The sequence below is a fragment of the Clupea harengus genome, chromosome 20 (assembly GCF_900700415.2).
Source record: "Clupea harengus chromosome 20, Ch_v2.0.2, whole genome shotgun sequence".
Lineage (NCBI taxonomy): Eukaryota > Metazoa > Chordata > Actinopteri > Clupeiformes > Clupeidae > Clupea > Clupea harengus.
In genome coordinates, this window is record NC_045171.1 from 8446066 (window position 1) to 8466957 (window position 20892).

Sequence of the window (20892 nt, forward strand, 5' to 3'; positions counted from 1 at the left end):
CAGCGACGGATGTGTGTCTACTTCAGGGGGAGCTGACGTCTCGGCTGGGATTAGGGGGGAAACTGAAGCAGTGGGTACTGCTGCACTGTGTGTGTTTTTGACAGGGGCGGCATCTCAGCCTGACAACCTGCCATTCATCCTCGGCTTGTTTGCCTACGCGTGGCTATGAAACATAGGAGGTGAATAACTTCTGACAGCGTGGTGACTTTAGGCATGCAAGGGAGGCAGAGAATGTGGGAACAGTGCAGTGTTCACTCAGGCTGAATTCACTCTGAGAAAGTATATTCTGGAATGAATCCTTCATGGCGTTTGGCAAGGGGGTCAAAAGGTACACACCACAGCTTTTCAACCTGGACTGTTTTTGCAGCGACCCCCGTGCATTGGTTGTTATTAGGCACCCCAGAACCTGGTCATAGTTGAACTAATTGCCACATGCTGCATTCCTTTAGGATCTTGTCGATTGTTTCAGCCTTACCCCATGCCATTACATTAGTTATCTCACAATTAACGTATATACTGTTTTGAAAAATTGCAGGTAATTTAATATTCAATGGAGTCAGATTAATTGTATAATTGTATAATGCTTTCTACTGTCTCATAAGGTTCAGACGCGTATAAAACCTTCCAGCCTGGTGTTTTCCATCGTTGTTAACATTTTGACTGTCCTTACAGTAGTGTTAGCACCCTCAGACAAAAAAGGATCTAGAAACTTATCTAGACCCCTTTAAAGAACTGATAAGAGGTCAGTATCACACCTTCAAAACTAGTACATGTTTATAACCAAAGGACACTTGACATCCTTCACGTGAGGTTTGTATCTTTCTGAGTGAGTCCAGACCCACTTTGCATTACCAATCAAAGTGCATATTATTACATGTTTATAACCAAAGAACACTTCGCATAAAGTGAGGTTAGTATCTTTCTGTGAGCGAGTTGATGCAGGAACACTGTGTGTCTCCAGACACTGCCTCGGGTGCTGTCGCAGTAGAGTCTCTCAGGTCCATCTCAATCAAACGTTATTACCCAACACCTGCACCTTCATCACCTGCACCTTCATCACCATTCTTTCCCTCTCATGCATTTCCCCACAAGAGAAACAATCTCAACTCTCAAACTTCTCAAAGAGACACAGACACAGACACACAAACACTCACACACACACACACACACTCACTCACACACACACACACACACACACACACACACACACACACACACACACACACACACACACACACACACACAGAGAGAGAGAGAGGGAGAACTCCTTCCTCGAGACACACACTCTTGTCACACTCTTCCTCGCCGTCTTCTGCAGCTTCTGAGTCCCATTAGTTTCGACTGATAAGCCTCCGCTCCCCTCTCATCCTTGGACGGTACAGATGCCACAGCACGTTACCGACGCTAACGATTGTAGTTGACGACCAAAAACAAGCCCCTTCAGCACACACAGGAGCCTTGCTTTTTAATCCTCGGCTTCGCTGTCCCTGCTGTTCTGTTCTGTCAGTGGGGTTTGGCACTGCGGCATGGTGCGTGCCCAATTAATGGATTAAATGATGTTTGTTTAATGCGGAAACAGTCATACGTGTCCCCGCAAAACTCTAGTCCAAATTTCTGGGAAATGCAGGACACAAGGGAATCATCCAAACTGACTGTCTTGTTTTTCAAAGCAGCAAACAAGCTAACAAGCTAACCTTTCTCCCATGTTCTCAGTTGTTTAAGCCACTGTGTGAGAAGGCCATATTTTTTTTTAAATAGACCACAACCAGGGTTGAGAGCTGACAGCTGAAACCGTCTGCCACCAAGGGGTTAAAAGATTTCTTTCCCTTCTCTTCACTCTTTCGATCTGTCTCCTCTCTTTGGCACTGGGTGACCTAGCGTGTGTTAATCCACCGCTGTGAGAGAGAGTATTGTATGTAAAATGGCCTTGTTAGTGCTCTGCAGGGCTATAAATCAGAGGATGGGGTTGGGGGGCTTGGGGTGGCATACAGTGTGATATGTGTATATGTGTGTGTGTGTGTATGTGTGTGTGAGAGAGAGAGAGAGAGAGAGAGAGAGAGAGAGAGAGAGTATGTGAGGAAGAGTGATGTGTGTGTGTCTGTGTGTGTGTGTGTGTGGTGTAGGGATACAAATTATCTGCTGCCTCCTCAGCACTCTGCAGTGGGCTGTGTCACATCCTCACGCTCCTTCACATGGCCATAAACATCCCCAGTGAAGGTCTGCAGCAATGCCGTGAGTGCAGCTACACTGTGCCGGAGCTGAGAGTCTTACCGTAGCAGTTACCGTTCAAGAGAACGGCCTGATCTTGGGCGGTTGTAAATCTCAAATGGGAAAAGGTTTAATGCCATTATATAGCTGTTACTTCAGCAAAAGGGCACAAGAACAAATGAGTTATAGCAAATAACATTATGCGACATCATGACTTTACTCATGACTATACATGGAAAAAAAGTAAAGTATGAAACCCTTAAATGTCCCAAAATGGCTGGTATTAGCAATCAAATGGTCCACCTCGAGTAGGTTATAGTAAGCATGAGAGAGAAGGAAGAGTATCAACTTAGACGAAAATGTCATCTGCATATTTGCAATGAGTTACAGGAGAGTGAGATGCATATTGCAAGTTTCCTTTGGTTGGATATGAAGGTTAGCATTAATGGAGGGCCATGTCAGACACCCAAGTAGCCTCATCAAGGTCCTCTCTACTGCAGCACCTGGACAACACGCTGTAATGTGTGTGCGTGTGAGTGTGTGTATGTGTGTGTGTGAGCGTGTGTAAGCATGTGTGTTTGTGTGTGTGTGTGTGTGTGTGTGTGTGTGTGTGTGTGAGCGTGTGTGAGTGTGAGCATGTGTGTGTGTGAGTGTGTGTGAGTGTATTTGAGTGTGTGTTTATGAATGAAAAGCATGCGTGGGAGTCAGATGCAGTCCCAGAGGCCCAGGATGCTGCCAGAGGCATGTGAGATGGAGGTGGAGATGGAGGTGCTGGAGGGTGGAGGCAGGCGAGGATCCATAAACGAGGTGGGCCATTTTCCCTGCTGCGCCTCCCAGATGGGACCTGGGTACGAGAAACGGTGCCCACGCTCGGATACCCCCAGAGAGCCTGTGCCTGCTGTGATGTTATCAAAAGATGCTCTCCAGGTTTGTTTTTCCATTTGGCAGCAGAGATGGCTGGGTTTGGGTATAGCATGGCAAGGCGGTGTAGCCACAATCAGCCTTCATTCCCACTGCATTTAATTCACATCACTCTATCTCTAGCCCTCCAAAATAATAAGCTCCAATTCCAGTGACGATAATAATGCCATTGCCATAATATTGCCATTGGCATTGTCATTAAAATTCTGGGTGCTTGTGTGTGTGTGTGTGTGTGTGTGTGTGTGTGTGGGTGTGTTGGGGTTTAGGACACATTCAGACATGTTCTGCTAATGGAAGGATTAACTTGAAATATGCACTAGTTTGTTTTACATTGATGGGTTAAAAAGCTATATTGAAATAATTATCTTGAACTGAAGGGGGAATTAAAGGGTTTCAGCTCTACCCAGACCCCCCCCCCCTCGGAAACAACGGAAATGTCAAGCAGAAATAATCACGTAAGATACTCAGATAATCCTGTATACCGAATGCAATTACTTTAATGTGAGTCAGTGTAATAGCATCATGTACCATGCTAGCGTGAGACCAATTTCAATCCATTTGGCCTGAAACAATGCCGAGGAGAAATTGCCATGGTGGCTCCAGCAACCCGGCGTACAGCGATGCAAAAGTCAGAGGAAGTCTTCCTCCTCCTCCGCTGCACTCATCATGTAGATTGTGTGTGGTGAGTTTGACTGCTGAAGCCGTATCAGAGGGATTCATTCATTTGAGAGCCAAGATCTGGCAGCCATAATGAGAGCATTTACTGCACAGTGTGAATCGCCCCCTTTATGTGGGATACAGAAATAGGGTTCTCCATAACGACAGTGATAATCTTTTTGTCATTTTTAAAGGTTCTTGCAAATTGGTTTGACGTTTCACCCCTGGATTCTGAATGATGACAATTGTCTGTCTAGCCCTGGCTTTCGTTTTCTCTCTTGCGCTGCGTGTTTGTGTGTTTGTGTGTGTGTGTGTGTGTGTGTGTGTGTACAGGGGCGGTTTTTCCTACAGGCGGTATAGGCGGTCGCCTAGGGCGCCACTCAGAGGGGGGCGCAAAAAACTGCGCCCAGCAAAAAAAAAAAAAAAACAGAATTGAGTTTTTTTGTGCCCCCTTCTATATCTCCAACCAATATTTTGCCATAAAAAAAAAATCTAACATTAGGGTAAAATGAGCCAAAAAAACGGAAGGGGTACGTACGTCCTTGGTGTCATCAGAACATGCTAGCACAGTGAGGCGTTTGGTTAGAGTGTGTAGAGGTACAGGTGGGATCAGAAGGGAATGGCTGGTTTCAGAGATTAAACACAACTGTACGTCACCCAAAAAAAAAAAACAACAATAACAACAATAACTAACCCCCCCCCTCTTTTCCATGACGTGCCTGCTAGACTCTAGCATCTGCCTTATCTCTCCGGCTCTGAGGGGAGCGCTCACGCCTCAGACACAAAGCAAATATGATGTCAGGAGAACGCAGGGTTTTCACCGACTTCAAAGGGGTGCTTTGCTTGCCATAAAAATAGCCCCTTTTTAATGCTATAAAAGCTCTCCGCCCATCTCAGCCATTGGGGCTGTGTGCTGATAGAAAACACTTGAAACCCAGGTGCCAAGAACTCATGTTTGATTAGCATACTCTCTCTGTAGACATGAATGGCGGTGATTGATAAAAGGTTGGCATTTCCATATATTCATATGTCAGGGCTGATGCCTACATTGGATGGCACTAGCAGGGTAATGCATGAAAGTATGTTGTTGGTTTTGTACAGCTCACGGGCATCTGAAGGAAAATGGCCCAAGGTCTATGACAGTGCTAATGACACTCAAGGAACTCTTAATGGAAGTCCTGATGAGGTGAATTGATACAATGAATGAATTAATGAATGAATGAATGAAAGAACAATTCATTTGTCCATTCATTCATTCATCCATCCACCCATGCATTCATTCATAAATTGACTCACTCACTCAGTCAACAAACGTAAGGTAAGGTAAACTCGTTCTTGAGGGAACGTTTCTGAGTATATCATACAGATTTCCCAATGGAGTTGGGAACGATTCTGAGTATATTATACAGATTTCCCAATGGAGTTGGGAATGTTTCTGAGTATATCATACAGATTTCCCAATGGAGTTGGGAATGTTTCTGAGTATATCATACAGATTTCCCAATGGAGTTGGGGGTTTAGTTACAACATACTGAATCACTAAGCAGAGATTTAGGGACTTTAAGGACACTGTGTTTGCTAGTGTATCCAGAAATACTCACAGAATATTTTGGATGCAATATTTTTATGGCATTTGCATGCATGATAGAAAATCATCAAACACCTCAAACGTGGCCACCGATTTTTAAGACTCCACTTAAAGGCCACTGCAGCATTATAAAGTTACAATCATTATCCTGCCTTATTTGATATGGTCTGTGGCCCCCCTCTGAAAAACAAGCAGGGAATGACTTTGGGCTGCTCATTAGGAAGTGCTGTTGACCTAATCCGTCTCATCTGGAGTCACAGAGAAAATTGCCGTGTTACAATCGAATTGGCTGTGGCTCCTGACTCTGGCTCCTGTCTCTGCCTGTCTGTGAGCTGCTTAGGAGTCTCTCTGATATGCTGATATGCGTCTCAGCACATGTAGGACACATCTGTGCAGGCTTAATGTTAAAGATTGTCCAATTCGGTATCAGTAATGCTCTTTATTGAAAGTCAAATATGTTTAAGTTTTGTTCAGTTTTGAGTGTGTGTGTGTGTGTGTGTGTGTGTGTGTTTGTGTGTCTGTGTGTGTCTGTGTGTGTGAGGGAAAAGAGAAAAAGAGGTCAACCTTTTAAAGGGTGGTAATCAGGAATTGAGTGTCCATCAAGAACACTGGGGTCTGTGCAGCGTGTGCATGGTCTGTAGACGTGTGACTGAAGCACTGCATTATACCCACCCTTGCAGGGACGTGCACAGGAATTTTGAAGGGCAGTTGCTCTGCCCTGGAAAAAAGGGGCAACACGTTAATTTTTGCTGCCGCCGCGCCCCTGTCCCCTGGACGCATATTTTGCCTATATCACTTGAAACTCTCACTAACAGCCGCCGCCACGCCCCTGGATGCATATTCCGCGATTATTTTATCTACATGAAGTTCTGCAGCCATAATACTATTTAAAAATATATATATATTTCCTTCAGAGGGGCAACTTCAGTCGAGGAGGGCAAACGGGCAGTTGCCCGAGCAACCTCAGCCCCCTCCTGTGCACGTCCCTGCACCCTTGACACCCCTGCAGCTGCACTGCATTAAACCCACCCTTGGCACCCCTGCAGCTGCACTGGCGTCTGTGCGGCGTGTGCATGGTCAGTAGACGCGTGACTGAAGCACTGCATAAAACCCACCCTTGGCACTCCTGCAGCTGCACTGCAGAGGACAACTTTCTTTAAAACTCTAAAAGCATTCAGTCATTTTTATCGCGGGCATAAACACATAAATCGGCCTTATTAACCATGCTCAGAATGCTGGGCCTGATTTGTGTGTACATAGTAACTCCAGTACTCGCTGGGAGCCAAAATCACACTCCAGGCTTCTCCATTTGTTTTGGCCCTCACTGGTTCGTTCCTTCATTCGCTTGCTCATTCATTTGTGTGTTTGTGTTGCGTCAGCATGTTTGTCAGGTGTTTGGAGCTGTGTGTGTGTGTGTGAGTGTGTGTGTGTGTGTGTGTGTGTGTGTGTGTGTGAGTGTGTGTCGTGTGTTTACTTGCAGGAGTGATTTTCTCATTAGTTCTAGGCAACAGGACTCATTGACGGGAACAGATTCTGATCTAATCTGATGTGGAGGGTTGAGACTGTCATGTGCTGTAGGTAAGACATTTAGTTTAGCAGCTCCACAGGGATGGCAGGCACCAAACGTCACACACACACACACACACACACACACACACACACACACACACACACACACACACACACACACACACACACACACACACACACACACACACAGAACAAAGCCATGCCACTCAACTGGGACTGGTATAATTCATATTTAATCCCTACATTTTTAATATATAAGTGTTGCTGCAACTCTTAGATGTAAAATCTGTAGCTTCCCTGGAACACGGTTTAAAATGTGTCAGCTAGTATTACCCAGAGGATTATTTTGGCTTGTCTAGATCATGCCAACCTCCCACCCCCACACACAACCGTAACTGGAAATAAGCATTGTGTGCCACCACAGCGCTGATTGATTACTTACCCATGTGCCCAGCTGGCACAGGGCAGCAAAGAACACTCATGAGGCCAGTTCAGATTCCTGTGAACAACCTGTTGCCAGAAGCAACGCACTTGTTATTTTGCAAAAAAATAAAAATGTGCATCAAAGCATCAGATGTCATTAATATTCATGTATGAATTCATTTATGTGGATACATAATGGATGCTCACTTTCCTATCATCAGTTTGGTCCACCTCCATGGCACACAGTCTTAACAGTTCTCACAGGTAAAGTGTGTTTAAGCATAGCAACCGCTGCACTGGCATCTGAGAGACAGCGCTAATTGTGACTGCGTGTGTTTGGAAAGATTGCAGCGACTGAAACCCCTGAATTAATCACGGCGTAAAGGCAATGAAGTTCCTGCTCCCCCCCCCCCCTGCCCTCTCTCTCTCTTGCATAAAACCTCCATTAATTAGGAGGCCATAAAGTTGCCACGGTGAATCAATGACTCCCTTCTCTATCTCAATTTCCGAGGCGTCCATCAGAGAATGGACTCCATTGGCTGCTAATGTAATTGGGTCGTGGGAGTGCGGTCAGTCAGAGGGGCTCCTCTCGGCTCCACTCGGCACAGTCCATCTCTCCGCCAGCTCCATCCCTTGCTCGCTCGCTCGCTCACTCTCTCTCGTGCGTCACTGTGGAGGGGAGCAGAACGGCAGCAGCAGCAGGCCGCGGGTTGCGTAAGCGAACAGGAGGAAAGCTCGACTCGCGCAGAGGGGTGGGGGTTGGAAGGAGGAGCAGGAGGAGGTGGTGGGGCTTTGGGGAGCCTGTGTAGAGCCACATGGAGGCCAGCTGTGTGTCATAGATGGAGAGCCGGAGCGCTGCTTTTTATAATGTTCATCTCTCGTCTCTCTACTCCTTTACGTCTTTTCTCCTCCGGTCGCTGTACATTAGGGCTACGAAAGATATGCTATCCAGGCGATGAGGCTGCATGTTTCTGGTGTTCAGATGTACTACACATGTCATACTGCCTGTCAAATTTAATGATCGATGTTGTTCAGTAACAGCAGACGGAAGGCAGAGAGGAATGCATGCGTGCTCATTCTTAGAAGAGCTCATTCTTACTTTGCTGGGTGTTACAAATGGGCCACTTTAAAAATGGGATGTCATTATTATATTTGGCTTGGTTTGTTCTCTGGTTGAGTTCCATGGTCTTGTATTTCTGCTTTGGAGTTCATTGAACCTGTTTCTCATACATGGAGCTCTCCTTGTGAAAACGGAAGTGTTAACTGATAACTGATATTTTTGTTATGTTAACATGCATTTATGAGAGAAAGCTATAGTGTCAAATGGTTACTGTTTCAACAGTAGCCAGATTCATCTATCTAACATGGAGTGACAGGAGGGTTTACTTTTAGCTGAATACATGTATAATACAGTACCTCTAGTGCTGCAGTCTACATGGAAAGAATCAAGAATTTTGTATGCATTCATCTTACTACTTTATTCTTGTAATCTGACAAATTCAACAAAGATGTTGCCAGTCAGCTCTGTGCCAGTTGGTACCCTGGGGGGTGGGGGACAAAAAAAATTCCCTCTCAACATTTTCTGCGGGTTGCTGTGTGCGATTTTTTTTTACTTTCCATCAATCCAATTAAGATTCAAATGAGGTCCTATGCGAGGCCGGTGGCTTATTGCATCACAATGGCTCTGATTTCCATCTCCATATTTCATGTTCCGAATCACAGCGTAAGCTTGGCCAGCAAGTCAGAGGAGCTCGCTACCTGTTCCATATTCCGCTGTGTCATTAGCACTACAATTGGCCCGATTGAATCGGCTTGAGTTGCTATTGTTGTTTGGATGCTAAAGGGACCAAACAGCTATTTTAATCCTTGTTTGTTTGTGAATAAGGGAGGCATTGAAAGGGAACAATGGGCTATAGTGAAGCCAGAATGCAGACGGTGATGTTTCCAATAGGTTTTTACAAAGCCAATGGACCCCTGAGTTCTGTGTGTTCAACACCATCACCGTATATGTCCTCTAATTAGTCTAAAATCTGTGATGCAGTGTAACCGTGTGACTTCTAATTAAAAGTCAACTAAACTGTCAATTTCTCACAAAGATAGGCATCTCTAGGTTAGCAAGGATGTCTGTTTTTATTGATCCTGACGGTTCCTCCATTAGACAACAGGACAATCTAGCTTCCTTGAACAATCATTTGCATCTCCCCTGGGAGTAATACACCTGGAATAAGGTCTTGCCAGGTTTAATTGGCACAATTAGCCCGGTTGGAAATTAATAGCAGCCCATAATGCCATATAAAATCATGCAGCAACTATACGAGTACACATATATTAAAGCACACTAGATCAGTGAGGTAGATATTCTATGTGTGCTTTATATGCACGGATATATAATATACATATGAAAGATATCATAGACAAGAGCTAAATTTGAAAATGAAATATTATTGTGACACATTACATGCATATATTGGTCATTTCATCCACCAGGCATAGACATTTTCCCCACAAAACATGTATCATAACTACTCCGAAGATCCACCCAAAGATTAGCCCAAACCAGCTCACAAACGTATGGCTTCAGGGAGTGCTGTGGCATTAATGTCGTGTTTACAATTTACAATACACGTATTCAATTTGACCGTTCACTGGCACGGTCTATGGAGCCGTGCTTGCAGTGAAAACGTACTCGAATAGTCCTGCAGCACTCCCTAGGACGTAATTCTGCCCAAGTCAATTAATCAGTAAAACATAATACTGTCTTATAATTCAGTTTAATAATTCGGTTTAATTTTCTAACTGGAAGCGGAGTTCCAGGAACAACAGCAGAGGCTTTGCAGAGTAGTACAGTGTGTTTAAAAAGGGTACTTGAAAACCGTTAGCGATTCAACAGCGCAAGAGAGGCTACCATCAAGTCCACAGGCAGGCATTATTGAACTGGTAAGAGGTGCCCACAGGGATGAGAGATTACAAAGCAGAAGAGTGCCTTTTGTTATTTAATTGAGTAACTTTCTGTGTAGAGCAGAGACTACAATAGACCACGTACAATAGACTTTATAAAAGTACTTCCTTCAATAGGCACCCATTTATTTTATGTCTTTAGTTGAATACCTTTGAGGGAGAGGAATTTAGATCAACATAAACCACAGTGAATGCAATGTTTTTTCTCAAATTTCAGAGGTCTGATTCACAATAGATGCCTTAGGAGAGCAAAAAAAAGAACTGAAAAAAAAATTAGATAATAAACACAATAGTTGTTTATTTTCTGTTTTTGTTCTTTGTTTGCCATGAATTGTGGTTTGTTTTTAAATGTTTAAAACACGTAACACACTTGTAATTATAATTTTTTCCCAAGTGTCTTTGAAAATAATTTTGAAATTTCCTTGGAGAGTAAACAAAGCAAGGACACGCGTACAAAGGCACTAATCGCTGTCTGATCTCCTAGTCTGAATAATCCATCTCTCAGAGAGAGGAAGCAGGTAGCAAGTTAGAAAGACTTGAAAGTTCCTGTTCAGTCAGTAAAAAGTGCAAACTCTGCCTAGCAACACTCCTCCTGACTCTAGCCCTCTTGTTTTGGTGTATATTTGTAGTAGCCACCATTTGGCCCTCCGGCCTATTGTTCACTTGAGAGCTGAATCTAAAAGAGTTGGGATCATATAGTCAACAGTTCTCACAAATCAGGTTCTCTTGTTCCAATACATTTCAAAGGCGTCTTAAAGAGGACTATGCTCCTTTTCAATATTAATGCTTATTTTATTTTTGGGTTCTACTACAATAGATTTACATGCTTACATCATTTTTCTCATCTTCTCATTGTTAGTGTTTTAACCTTTGGTATTAAATGTGCTTGACCAGTTTCCCCAAATAATCAATACCTTTCTGGCCATTACTTTGGGGAGACGTCACTAATTTGTTTCATGTTGTAGGGATGGTAATTTAGTAATTTAGACACAAGCCCCTGGCTGCATTTGGTGGCTCTACTGCCTGATTAATGAGCTCCCACAGTGCTCCCTGTGCTGTGTGACTGTCAATATTAAAATGCCTTTTGTGGAACAGGTCGTGCTTTTCAGTGTTATAAGACACAAAGAGACTGGTGTGAAAAGCAGATTTCTCAGTGCTTTTTGCAAAAAACACTCTAATTGGCCTATCTGCAGAAGAGGCGCTATTGTTTTCTACATTTGAAGTGGGCACAGTCTCCCTCAGCAGAGGGTTGTGTTCACTGATATGATTGTCAACAACACGCCACTGCCTCTCTTGCCTCCAAAAATATACCTCCTTTTTTGATCCAGAGCCTGGGCTCCCTCTGAGTATGGATTCTGGTTCTGTTCTGATCCGACGCCGGTCTGGCCCAGGTCCTCCAAGCCCTGGCTTCCATGTGGGTTTGCACTACCATTTGGGTTCCCTCAGTGGACCAGTGACTCAGATGGCAAAGCTGACCAATGGTACAACCACACACCCTCTGTTCGTGTTACTGTTTAATCAGTAGCTAACGTGTGTTATATTTGTCCAGCAGGCACAGCTGTGAGCACATAGTTTTATAAATGTATGAATTGAGTGTTTCAAAGTTTTGGGCTGTGTTGCCAAAAATTTTTCTGATGAGTGTTTGTTGGTGTTGTTGTTGTTGATTATTGTGTGCTGCAGAATTGTAAATGGACATGGCAGGTCTTTAGGTATTTTTGGAGATCCGGAAACATTGCACGGCGAAGTGTTATTCTACTCACTTCACTATCTGGCAACAAACCATACCATCTGATGTTGTAAAGGTTTATAAAATATTTGCGTATACCCATGAATCTTTTTGCAATCATTATTTTCTAGGCAAAACAACATTATTAAAACAGCCTTTATAGATGCATAATTACATAGTAATTACCATATGGCCTATTAGGCAAATGCCTAACTTTTTTTGTCTCTGGCACTTATCAGTGACATGCTTGTTTTTACGGGGCACATACTGTAGTGTCAACTGAGTGATAATTAGTAACATCACTTTAATACTTTAATACTCATCTGGGCTTAGTGTGAACATCAGAATCAGTGTTTTGTCACATGTAGGCAAAGGGTCTCAATGTGCTGTTCCAGACTTGTAATTAGTGTGTAACATAGTCATTCTGTCATAATTACAATCCAGCTTGGCTACTGCAATATATAATATAAAGTTGCCAGAGGGTGGCAGTTTTCTCAACTCCAGGAAATAGGACCTTGGCCACAGTTTCCTTTTAAGTACTCTATGGCCAAACTATATGCCATGGAAGGTCATTAAAATGTCAGCTGTTGCATCACTTCTCCAAACCTCAGTTGTTTTTCAAATCCCAACTCAATCCTCCGTTCCAACATTGACATGGTACTAATGGAACCAAAGGTCTCTTTCTCTCTCTCTTTCTCTCTCTCCCTCTCTCTCCCTCTGTCTCTCTCTCTGCCTCTGACACTCCGCAAAGGCACAAATTATTAATGTAAATCATAATGGAAAAAGCACGCCTCACGCCATGACAAATGGCCAACCCCAATTGTTTCCAGCACATCGGGGGTGTGGGCCTGCTGGCGGAGATGCCATTAGCAGGACCAGCCTGAAGTGATGGTGGAGATGGTGGCGATGGTGGAGATGGTGGAGGAGGCCATGAGGTGTCACTCAGCCCTGCCTGAAATACTAGCCATGCGGCCAGGGCAGAGGCCAAATCCACTCTTCTCCCAAGCTATCGCTTCCATACACACATGCTCTCTCTCTCTCTCTCTCTCTCTCTCTCTCTCTCTCTCTCTCTCATATGATGTCTTGGTCTCTCTCTCTCTCTCTCATATGACGTCTTGGTCTCTCTCTCTCTCTCTCATACAACATCTTGGTCTTTCTCTCTCTCTCTCATATGACGTCTTGGTCTCACTCTCTCCTACGACGTGTTGGTCTTTCTCTCTCTCTCTCTCTCTCTCTCTCTCTCTCTCTCCGACGACATCTTGGTCTTTCTCTCTCTCTCTCTCTCATATGACGTCTTGGTCTTGTCCATAAGAGAGCAGCTACATCTTAATAGAAAAAATAGAAAAAAAAGAACAATATTCAGTGCTGCTCATCGCAATGTGTCGCTGCCCTGGCACTGCTGTCAACATCCCTTAAGCGCAGAAAATTGACGCGTGTACTACTGTCTTGTCCTGACATGGACCTTGGACCTTGTATCGAGTACCCGGCATTGGATAAATTCAATCTGGCAAAGTGGTTGATTGAATTTCGCCGTCTGTTTTGAGGGCTGTACATGAATTGATGCATTTTTAAATAAATAATAATAACAATACAACGCCTTTGTAACTGGCAGAGAATTACTGTCTTTTTTGCCAACGATAACAGCCTTGAATCAGTTCATGTTCCACCGTGGCCATTATCACTAAAACAACTACCAAATGGTCACCATTTAATCAGTAAAATAATAAACTCAAAATAGGAATGGATGCATTATATGTGAGAAACAGTTGTACAGTTTTCGTACCCTTGATCAGAGAATGATAGACTCGTAAAAAGGTATCCTACTATATACATATTACGTATACACTGGGTAAATACACACACACACACACACACACACACACACACACACACCACACACACACACACACACACACACACACACACACACACACACACACACACACACACACACACACACACACACACACACACACACACACACATACATACATACATACATACATACATACATACAATTACCACTGGGCACTGTTCTACTTAACAGTAGCTATCAGTGGGATTTTTCTTTCTTCATCAGAGTTGGGGGAGCGGGGTGGAATAACACTGCAAAACTGAGCTAATCGATGAAACACCAGGAAGAGAAAGTTATCCAAATGTCCTCTGATGACGTTAATTATACCCTGTGATTCAGTGACCTTCTTCTAGGCTGCATGCAGGGACCTGGGCTAATGTATATCATTCCGTCTCTGCCTTTAAAGCTGTCAGATGTGGGCTGTGAGGGTTGACTCGAGGCGCTTGAAAGATGCTCTCTCTCCTCCCTCCCTCTCTGTCCTCTCTGTCTCTCTCTCTCTCTCCCTCTCTCTCTCTCTCTCCTCCCTCCCTCTCTTTCTGTCCTCTCTCTCTCTCTCTCTCCCTCTCTCTCCCTCTCTCTCTCGGGTGCGTACTGTGCGCTTTCTCTCTCTCCAGTGACTTTTCTGTGACTCACTCACCACTCATCTCTCGGCAGTAATTTAATGATCTGAGACACAGAAACTGTCATGGAGTCCATGGATAAGATGTAAAAAAAAATACAGTTTTTTTCCCGTCTTTCTTCTCAGTGCTACGAAGTTTAGAGCTGTGGAGATACTCTTGATTTGCCAGGCACCTAAGTGTAATTTCTCCTCAACTATAAAGAACACTTAGTGAAGTGGATCTTAGTCGAAGGCAATTGAGCCGTAAAACTTCAACACATGATACACGATGAGTCGAGTCCTGCTGATATACTTTAGACTGCAGTGAATTGGTGTTTTGCCAAGACTACGGTATTAGTAAAAGACTGTGCTCACAGGCTAATGGCCTTGTTATTTGTGTTGTTTGTTTCTCCTTTTCTCTCTCTTTGTGTCTGTGTGTGTGTGTGAAAGAGAGAGTAAGAGAGAAAACATACACATATGCACGCACACCTCTCCATGACCTTGTCCAAAGGAGGGGGGAATAAAGCTATTTAATGGGATGTGAGGTGTGTTTCACTGTGTGTAAAAGTTTGATATCCCTTTGCGGTGCTATCCCCTTCAGATGCAGGCCGCTCAGATGATCTATGCCCATCTCACGGTCAGATGGGTAGATTGACCCCCCCCCCCCCCCCCCCCCTACTCTCCCTGCTCTCTCATGTGATCCAGGGCTTTACTTTTATTGGCTTGCTCAGAGCCTACATTGACATCTTTACCACCCGCTAATATGGTGAGACTAAAAGAAAGTCAGGGCTTCCTTCAGGTCTATTCCTGTCAAAGCAAAGTGATTCTGTATTAACAGGATTGTATGTATCAATATGAGTCAAGGACCCTGAGTAAATATACTAAAAAAGCCAGTGCAAGTCAGTCGGTGCCATCTTGCAAATAATACATGCATGGCTTCAGCAGTCTATCCTTGGGAATAACGTGAAGTGGATGTTTCAGCTATGGGAGGGGGAAATTACACGCCAGATGGTTTGGGAACTGTGACCAAGCAGCCAAAGGAAAGCCGAAACCCTCGCCCTGTCACCACCAGCAACCATCTGTAATTGTCATCCTTGCGTGTCAGTAGCTCCCCGTCATGAGCAATGATATGGGCTGAATGATTCTGCTATGAGAAGAAACATCATCAGAAAAAAACGACATGACCAATGACCCACACATTGAACTGGTGTGTTACTGCGACTGACCAGCTGAGCAGAAGACGAAACCCTCAGCCCATTTCGATGGGAAACCTTCTATGCTGCAAAAACAGCAACCCGTCGTCGCTACGGCAGCACAACAAAATGAGATGCGGCTGCAGAGAGCAGTGGCAGCCCCCGTCCCTGACACCACCTCCAGTCGTAAAACACTGAGGGAGCTTAAATGCAGCGTCATGCACTTGGCTACAGCACTGGGCTACAGGGTTTCCTGTTCAAAATAAAGGTGAAGGGGTTGGGGGGGGGGGGGGAGAGCACAAGGGAAGAGGAAGAGGAAGAGAAAAAGACAGGGTAAGATCATCAGTCAGCTCGTAGCTCCGTGTCTCACCCTTCCTTTTCCTTATGTGTGTGTGAGAGTGAGCCGTGTGTGTGTGTGTGTGTGTGTGTGTGTGTGTGTGTGTGTGTGTGTGTGTGTGTGTGTGTGTGTGTGTGTTTGTGTCTGTGTGTGTATTTGTGTGTGTGTCTGTTCTGAGTGTGTGTGTGAGTGAGTGAGTGAGTGTTTTCTCTGTGTGTGTATGTAGGTGTGTGTGGATGACTGAGAGAACGAGCAGGACTCCAGGATCTCCCATCCCAAAGAATCCATCACTTTCACTTTCACTTTTCAATGTGAAACGCAGCATGACTGTGACTCCTCATCAACTTCTCTCTCTTTCTGCCTCCACCCCCATAGCAGAGAAGTGCAACCACCCTGAAACCTGCCACTGGAGCCAGCCACCTCTATTTAACATGTGGAGAACATATGTGCTCAATGCCTGAGCCTGGCCAAACCACCTTATTTGAGATCTTGTAATTTGCCAAATGTCATTATCGTAACGGCAGGCCTCTGCCAAATGCAGGGCTCATGGGATATGGTGCCCACGGACGGTTCCAGAATGAATTTATGATGGACTAAGGGTCTCCATGGTAAAGTGGGCTTCCATCCATCCTCAATCTATCTCAATCTTCCTTTATCTTTTCTCATTTTCTATTTCATTCTCTGTTTTCATTCGTTCATTCATTCATTCATTCATTTATTCCTTCTCTCTCTCACTCTTTCTCAGCCTCTCTTCACTGCACATTAAATCTTGCTATTAAGAGAACTGGGCATAGGCCATCTCTGGGCCACATGGCGTGCAAATTGGTCAAATGAGCATGGCAGACGGCGTGTCTTCATCCATGGTGTAACGTGACTCTGAGACAAGCCGATGGCCCCGTCACAACACATCACTGAATTATTGCAAAGCATGGCTATGGGGCCGGCGTGCCACAGCACACCATGACTTATGAAGCCCCGCAACGAAGCGTGGGGCCCACCTAAGTCAGCTTTAAAGCCAATTAGCATAAACGGTCGGCTACTGTGGCATGCCGTTAGCTGTAGCCTGTAGTTTTGTGTGTGTGTGTGTGTGTGTGTGTGTGTGTGTGTGTGTGTGTGTGTGTGTGTGTGTGTGTGTGTGTGTGTGTGTGTGTGTGTGTGTGAGAGAGTCATGTCCGTTCGTCACTGTGGTTCAGTAAACGTATTTGCATATATTCCAGCAGAAGTAATGCAAAATACTAATGTGGCATGCATACTACTTACATGTTATTGTGCCTCAACTTGCAGAATTCAAACAAATAAATGTGACTTAGGAACCACTGTTTAAAGATGCTTACATTTCCAAAAATATCACAGCATGTCAGAACCACAAAAGTGAGTGAATTTAGGCCCAGACTCCTAGGGGTTGAGTGGCGTAATGCTACCTCCACATGGTTTGTGACACAGTTCTGCTCATCATATTCTCCAGTGATGTGACAGGGGATCTGCTTTACAATAAAGAGAATTATTGCACCCACCCACCACCAACCCCCCACACCACCACCAGCAACAACAACCACCCCTTCCCTTTTGCAGGTTGGATAGATAGATAAATTAGATAGATAGGTTATCATTACTATCCTCATCATTATTATTATTGCCACTTATGACAGACCCATGTGCCCTTGAAACATTACTAACAACATCATTTGTGTCAAAGAACCTACAACACCAATGTTTTTTTGCGGCACATCACTACCAAAATGAATTATGCCCAAACAACCTATAAACTGATTTTTCTAATTAACGTGATCAGCACATATCAGAGAGATGAGCTACATGCCGTTTTGTGGAGCAATGTGTCAGGAAACCTGGACCCATGACTGGCCTTAAACGTGCTCGCTGGATATATTGGTCTACAACATAATCTAATTATTCTCCATTCCCAACACACACTTTTATTTAGTGGTTTCATTGCTCTTCATAGTTTGGCAAATGATACACTTTGGAATGAAGCTACCATTGGAAATAAAATGAAATTTATTTAAATTTAAAGAGGGGTCGTAACTACAAGTAAACAGGCAATGTCCTCCTCCTCTGGTTCTTTGTTTAAATGGGCATCGTCAGCTGCTGGCACTTTCCTTTAAAAATGGCATCCAGATTTGATTGCCTTGAACATTCTATGACTGAACAAATAACTCAGGTAGCAGGAATGAAATGTTATGAAACAAGAGGTTCAGTCACGGGTGTGGGGACCTGGTGAGTGACAGAGGCACCAAGCATTGACTGTAACAGAGGCAGGGCGCTGCGGACCAGCATCAGTTTGAGAAACTCTGGCTTATGGGAAATAAATCGAGATGCGTATCAGATCCGTGTTTAAGTCTGAGAGCAAATAGCCTACATATGACAATTAAAAATGTAGGCTAATCCCTTTAAGAGATCTATGGAATTTAAATTGTAACTGTATCTGAGCACAGTTTGTCATATTTTGTTTTCTAATTATATAACGCCGTATTCCGTTACTCCCCAACACTGTTAGGGTTACACGCACACACACACTCCATAATGTTGTAATAGCATTACATGCTTAAGTTCTACATCTGTCCATGTCTCTACAATACATGAGTCAAAACTCAAGTGAGAGAGCAAACTAAAGAGGTTTATTGCCATTAGCTGTGAGGAAAATCTATTAGGATTCAATACAGTAAGCTGTCTGACAGGACTTAGTTGGGTTTGCTAGCATCCTTTTTATCTAAATCCCTCCAGATTCGCGCTGCATCATATGTTTCCCTCCGGTTATCTTATATAGAAAATCACCATGACAGCTCTTAAAAAATAAAAAAATAAATAAAAATATACCGTTGTGCATTTTTACAGACCGTCTTCGACAAAAAAAACCGCAGAAAGTCATTTTTATCTTATCACTCACAATGAATTTGCTTTGAATTATGCCAGACTGTCCATCTAGGGGAAGAAGATGGCCTAGTTTAGAGAAAGAGTTCAGTAAGTCAGTTTTGTGGGGGTGCAAGCGCATCCTCGTGTCCTTGCAAATGGGTTTGAGTGGTGAAGATGGCAGTCGAGTCAGATGGCAGCCAAGGCCACTAAAAGCTCCAAAGCCAAGCTCTGACCTTTTTTTCTCGCTCTTCATGCGTATCGTTCTTCGAAATGTCTCTTATTTCCCCGTCGCCTCTCGCACAGGAGGTGGGGGCTTTAGCAAGCGAGTTCGAGTGAAGACGGAGTAAGTAAGAAGAGAGTGAGAGAGCAATGCACAGAACGAACATGCAAAAGCCCGAGAAAGAGATGAAAAGAAGAAATCCATTAAATTCTGCTGAAATATTAAGGAAATACACCTTCATGTTTTCTCTTCACATATTTTCCCCCTTTCTCTTTCCTTTTTATTTGGCCGAGAAGCTAATGAATGATTTAGCTCACGTTGGATGTCTCTGTGTGGAGTGGAAGGTTATATGGAAACCGTCTGGTTCTGTCTGCAATGACACTCTCGTCCTCGTTTTTAGCTTCTCTCTTTCCCCCCTCTACACACAAACACACACACAAACACAAACACACACACACACACACACACACACACACACTCACACACACACACACACACACTTACACACACACACACACACACACTCACACACAAACACGCACACACACACACTCACACACAAACACACACACATATACACTAAACTCACACACAATCACACGCATACAACCTTTCAGCCTACTAAAAGAAAACGCAACCCAAACAGTTGAATTGCCAAGCCCACATCCAGTTATCTTTTTCTGAATTGAACTGTGTAACCCTCTACATGGTACCTCGGAGGGCACCAGAATCTTTTCTCCAAATCTCTGAGTCTGTCAAACTTAAATATTACCACACACACTGCCTTCTTTTGCTTCACTGCTCGCAGTGTTTGCTGTGCTGAGGAGATTTCTTTGCAGCCGAGAACGCTAAAGAAATGTTGTAATGTTATCTGTGTTACTTTTTCCAATACAACCAGGAAATATTAACAAGACTCCACAAACGTTACACATCATGTAGAGTTCAGGGTTTGGAATGTCATGATGTGTAATAGCTACTTTTCAGAACTCTACCAAGAAACAGGCTAGTGTCAAACAACAATGGGTAAACTTAAATATTGATAATATATATCATAATATTGGCTTTTGGGTATTATTTGTCAATTATTACACTGCTCCTCAGAATGCTGCAGAAAGTTCCAATGAATTGGATGGGCCATACCAACGTTTGCAGGTTGACAATTTTTGCTAATGACTGCTGGAAAAAATGAATGGCCGCTGCCATATAACACAGGTCATCATTCCAAGTAATCCATTCACTTATCTTGATGGAAAGTCACTGTCATTTGACGTCACCAACTACCATGTTGCCACGCAACACCTGGCAGCTGAAGTTCTGTTTATGAAGAACAATTTTTCCTCAGCCGAAGCCATGAAAAGGCAACAAAATGAAATATTAAGCTTTGTAGTAAAACATTTTGCTTCGTAGGGGTGGTTGTTCAAGTAACCTTATTATTATATAATGATGTTTTTTCGTCTTCAGCTGGTTATAAAAGACTATTTGAAAGACCAGATTTGGGTTTAGAGTTCAATGAGACGATTGAAGAGCTCATAAGATGAGTTTGATATGTTTGATCCTCTCTTCTCCTCTAAAACACAACTTTGAAATACACACACACACTCTCTCTCTCTCACACACACACATACACACACACTCTTTCTCTCTCTCTCACACACACACACACACACACTCTCTCTCACACACACACACACACACTCTCTCTCTCTCTCACTCTTTCTCTCTCTCACACACACACACCCAAATACACACACACACACACACACACAAACACACCTATTCTCCCAGAAATACCCCTTAGCCAGAGGTG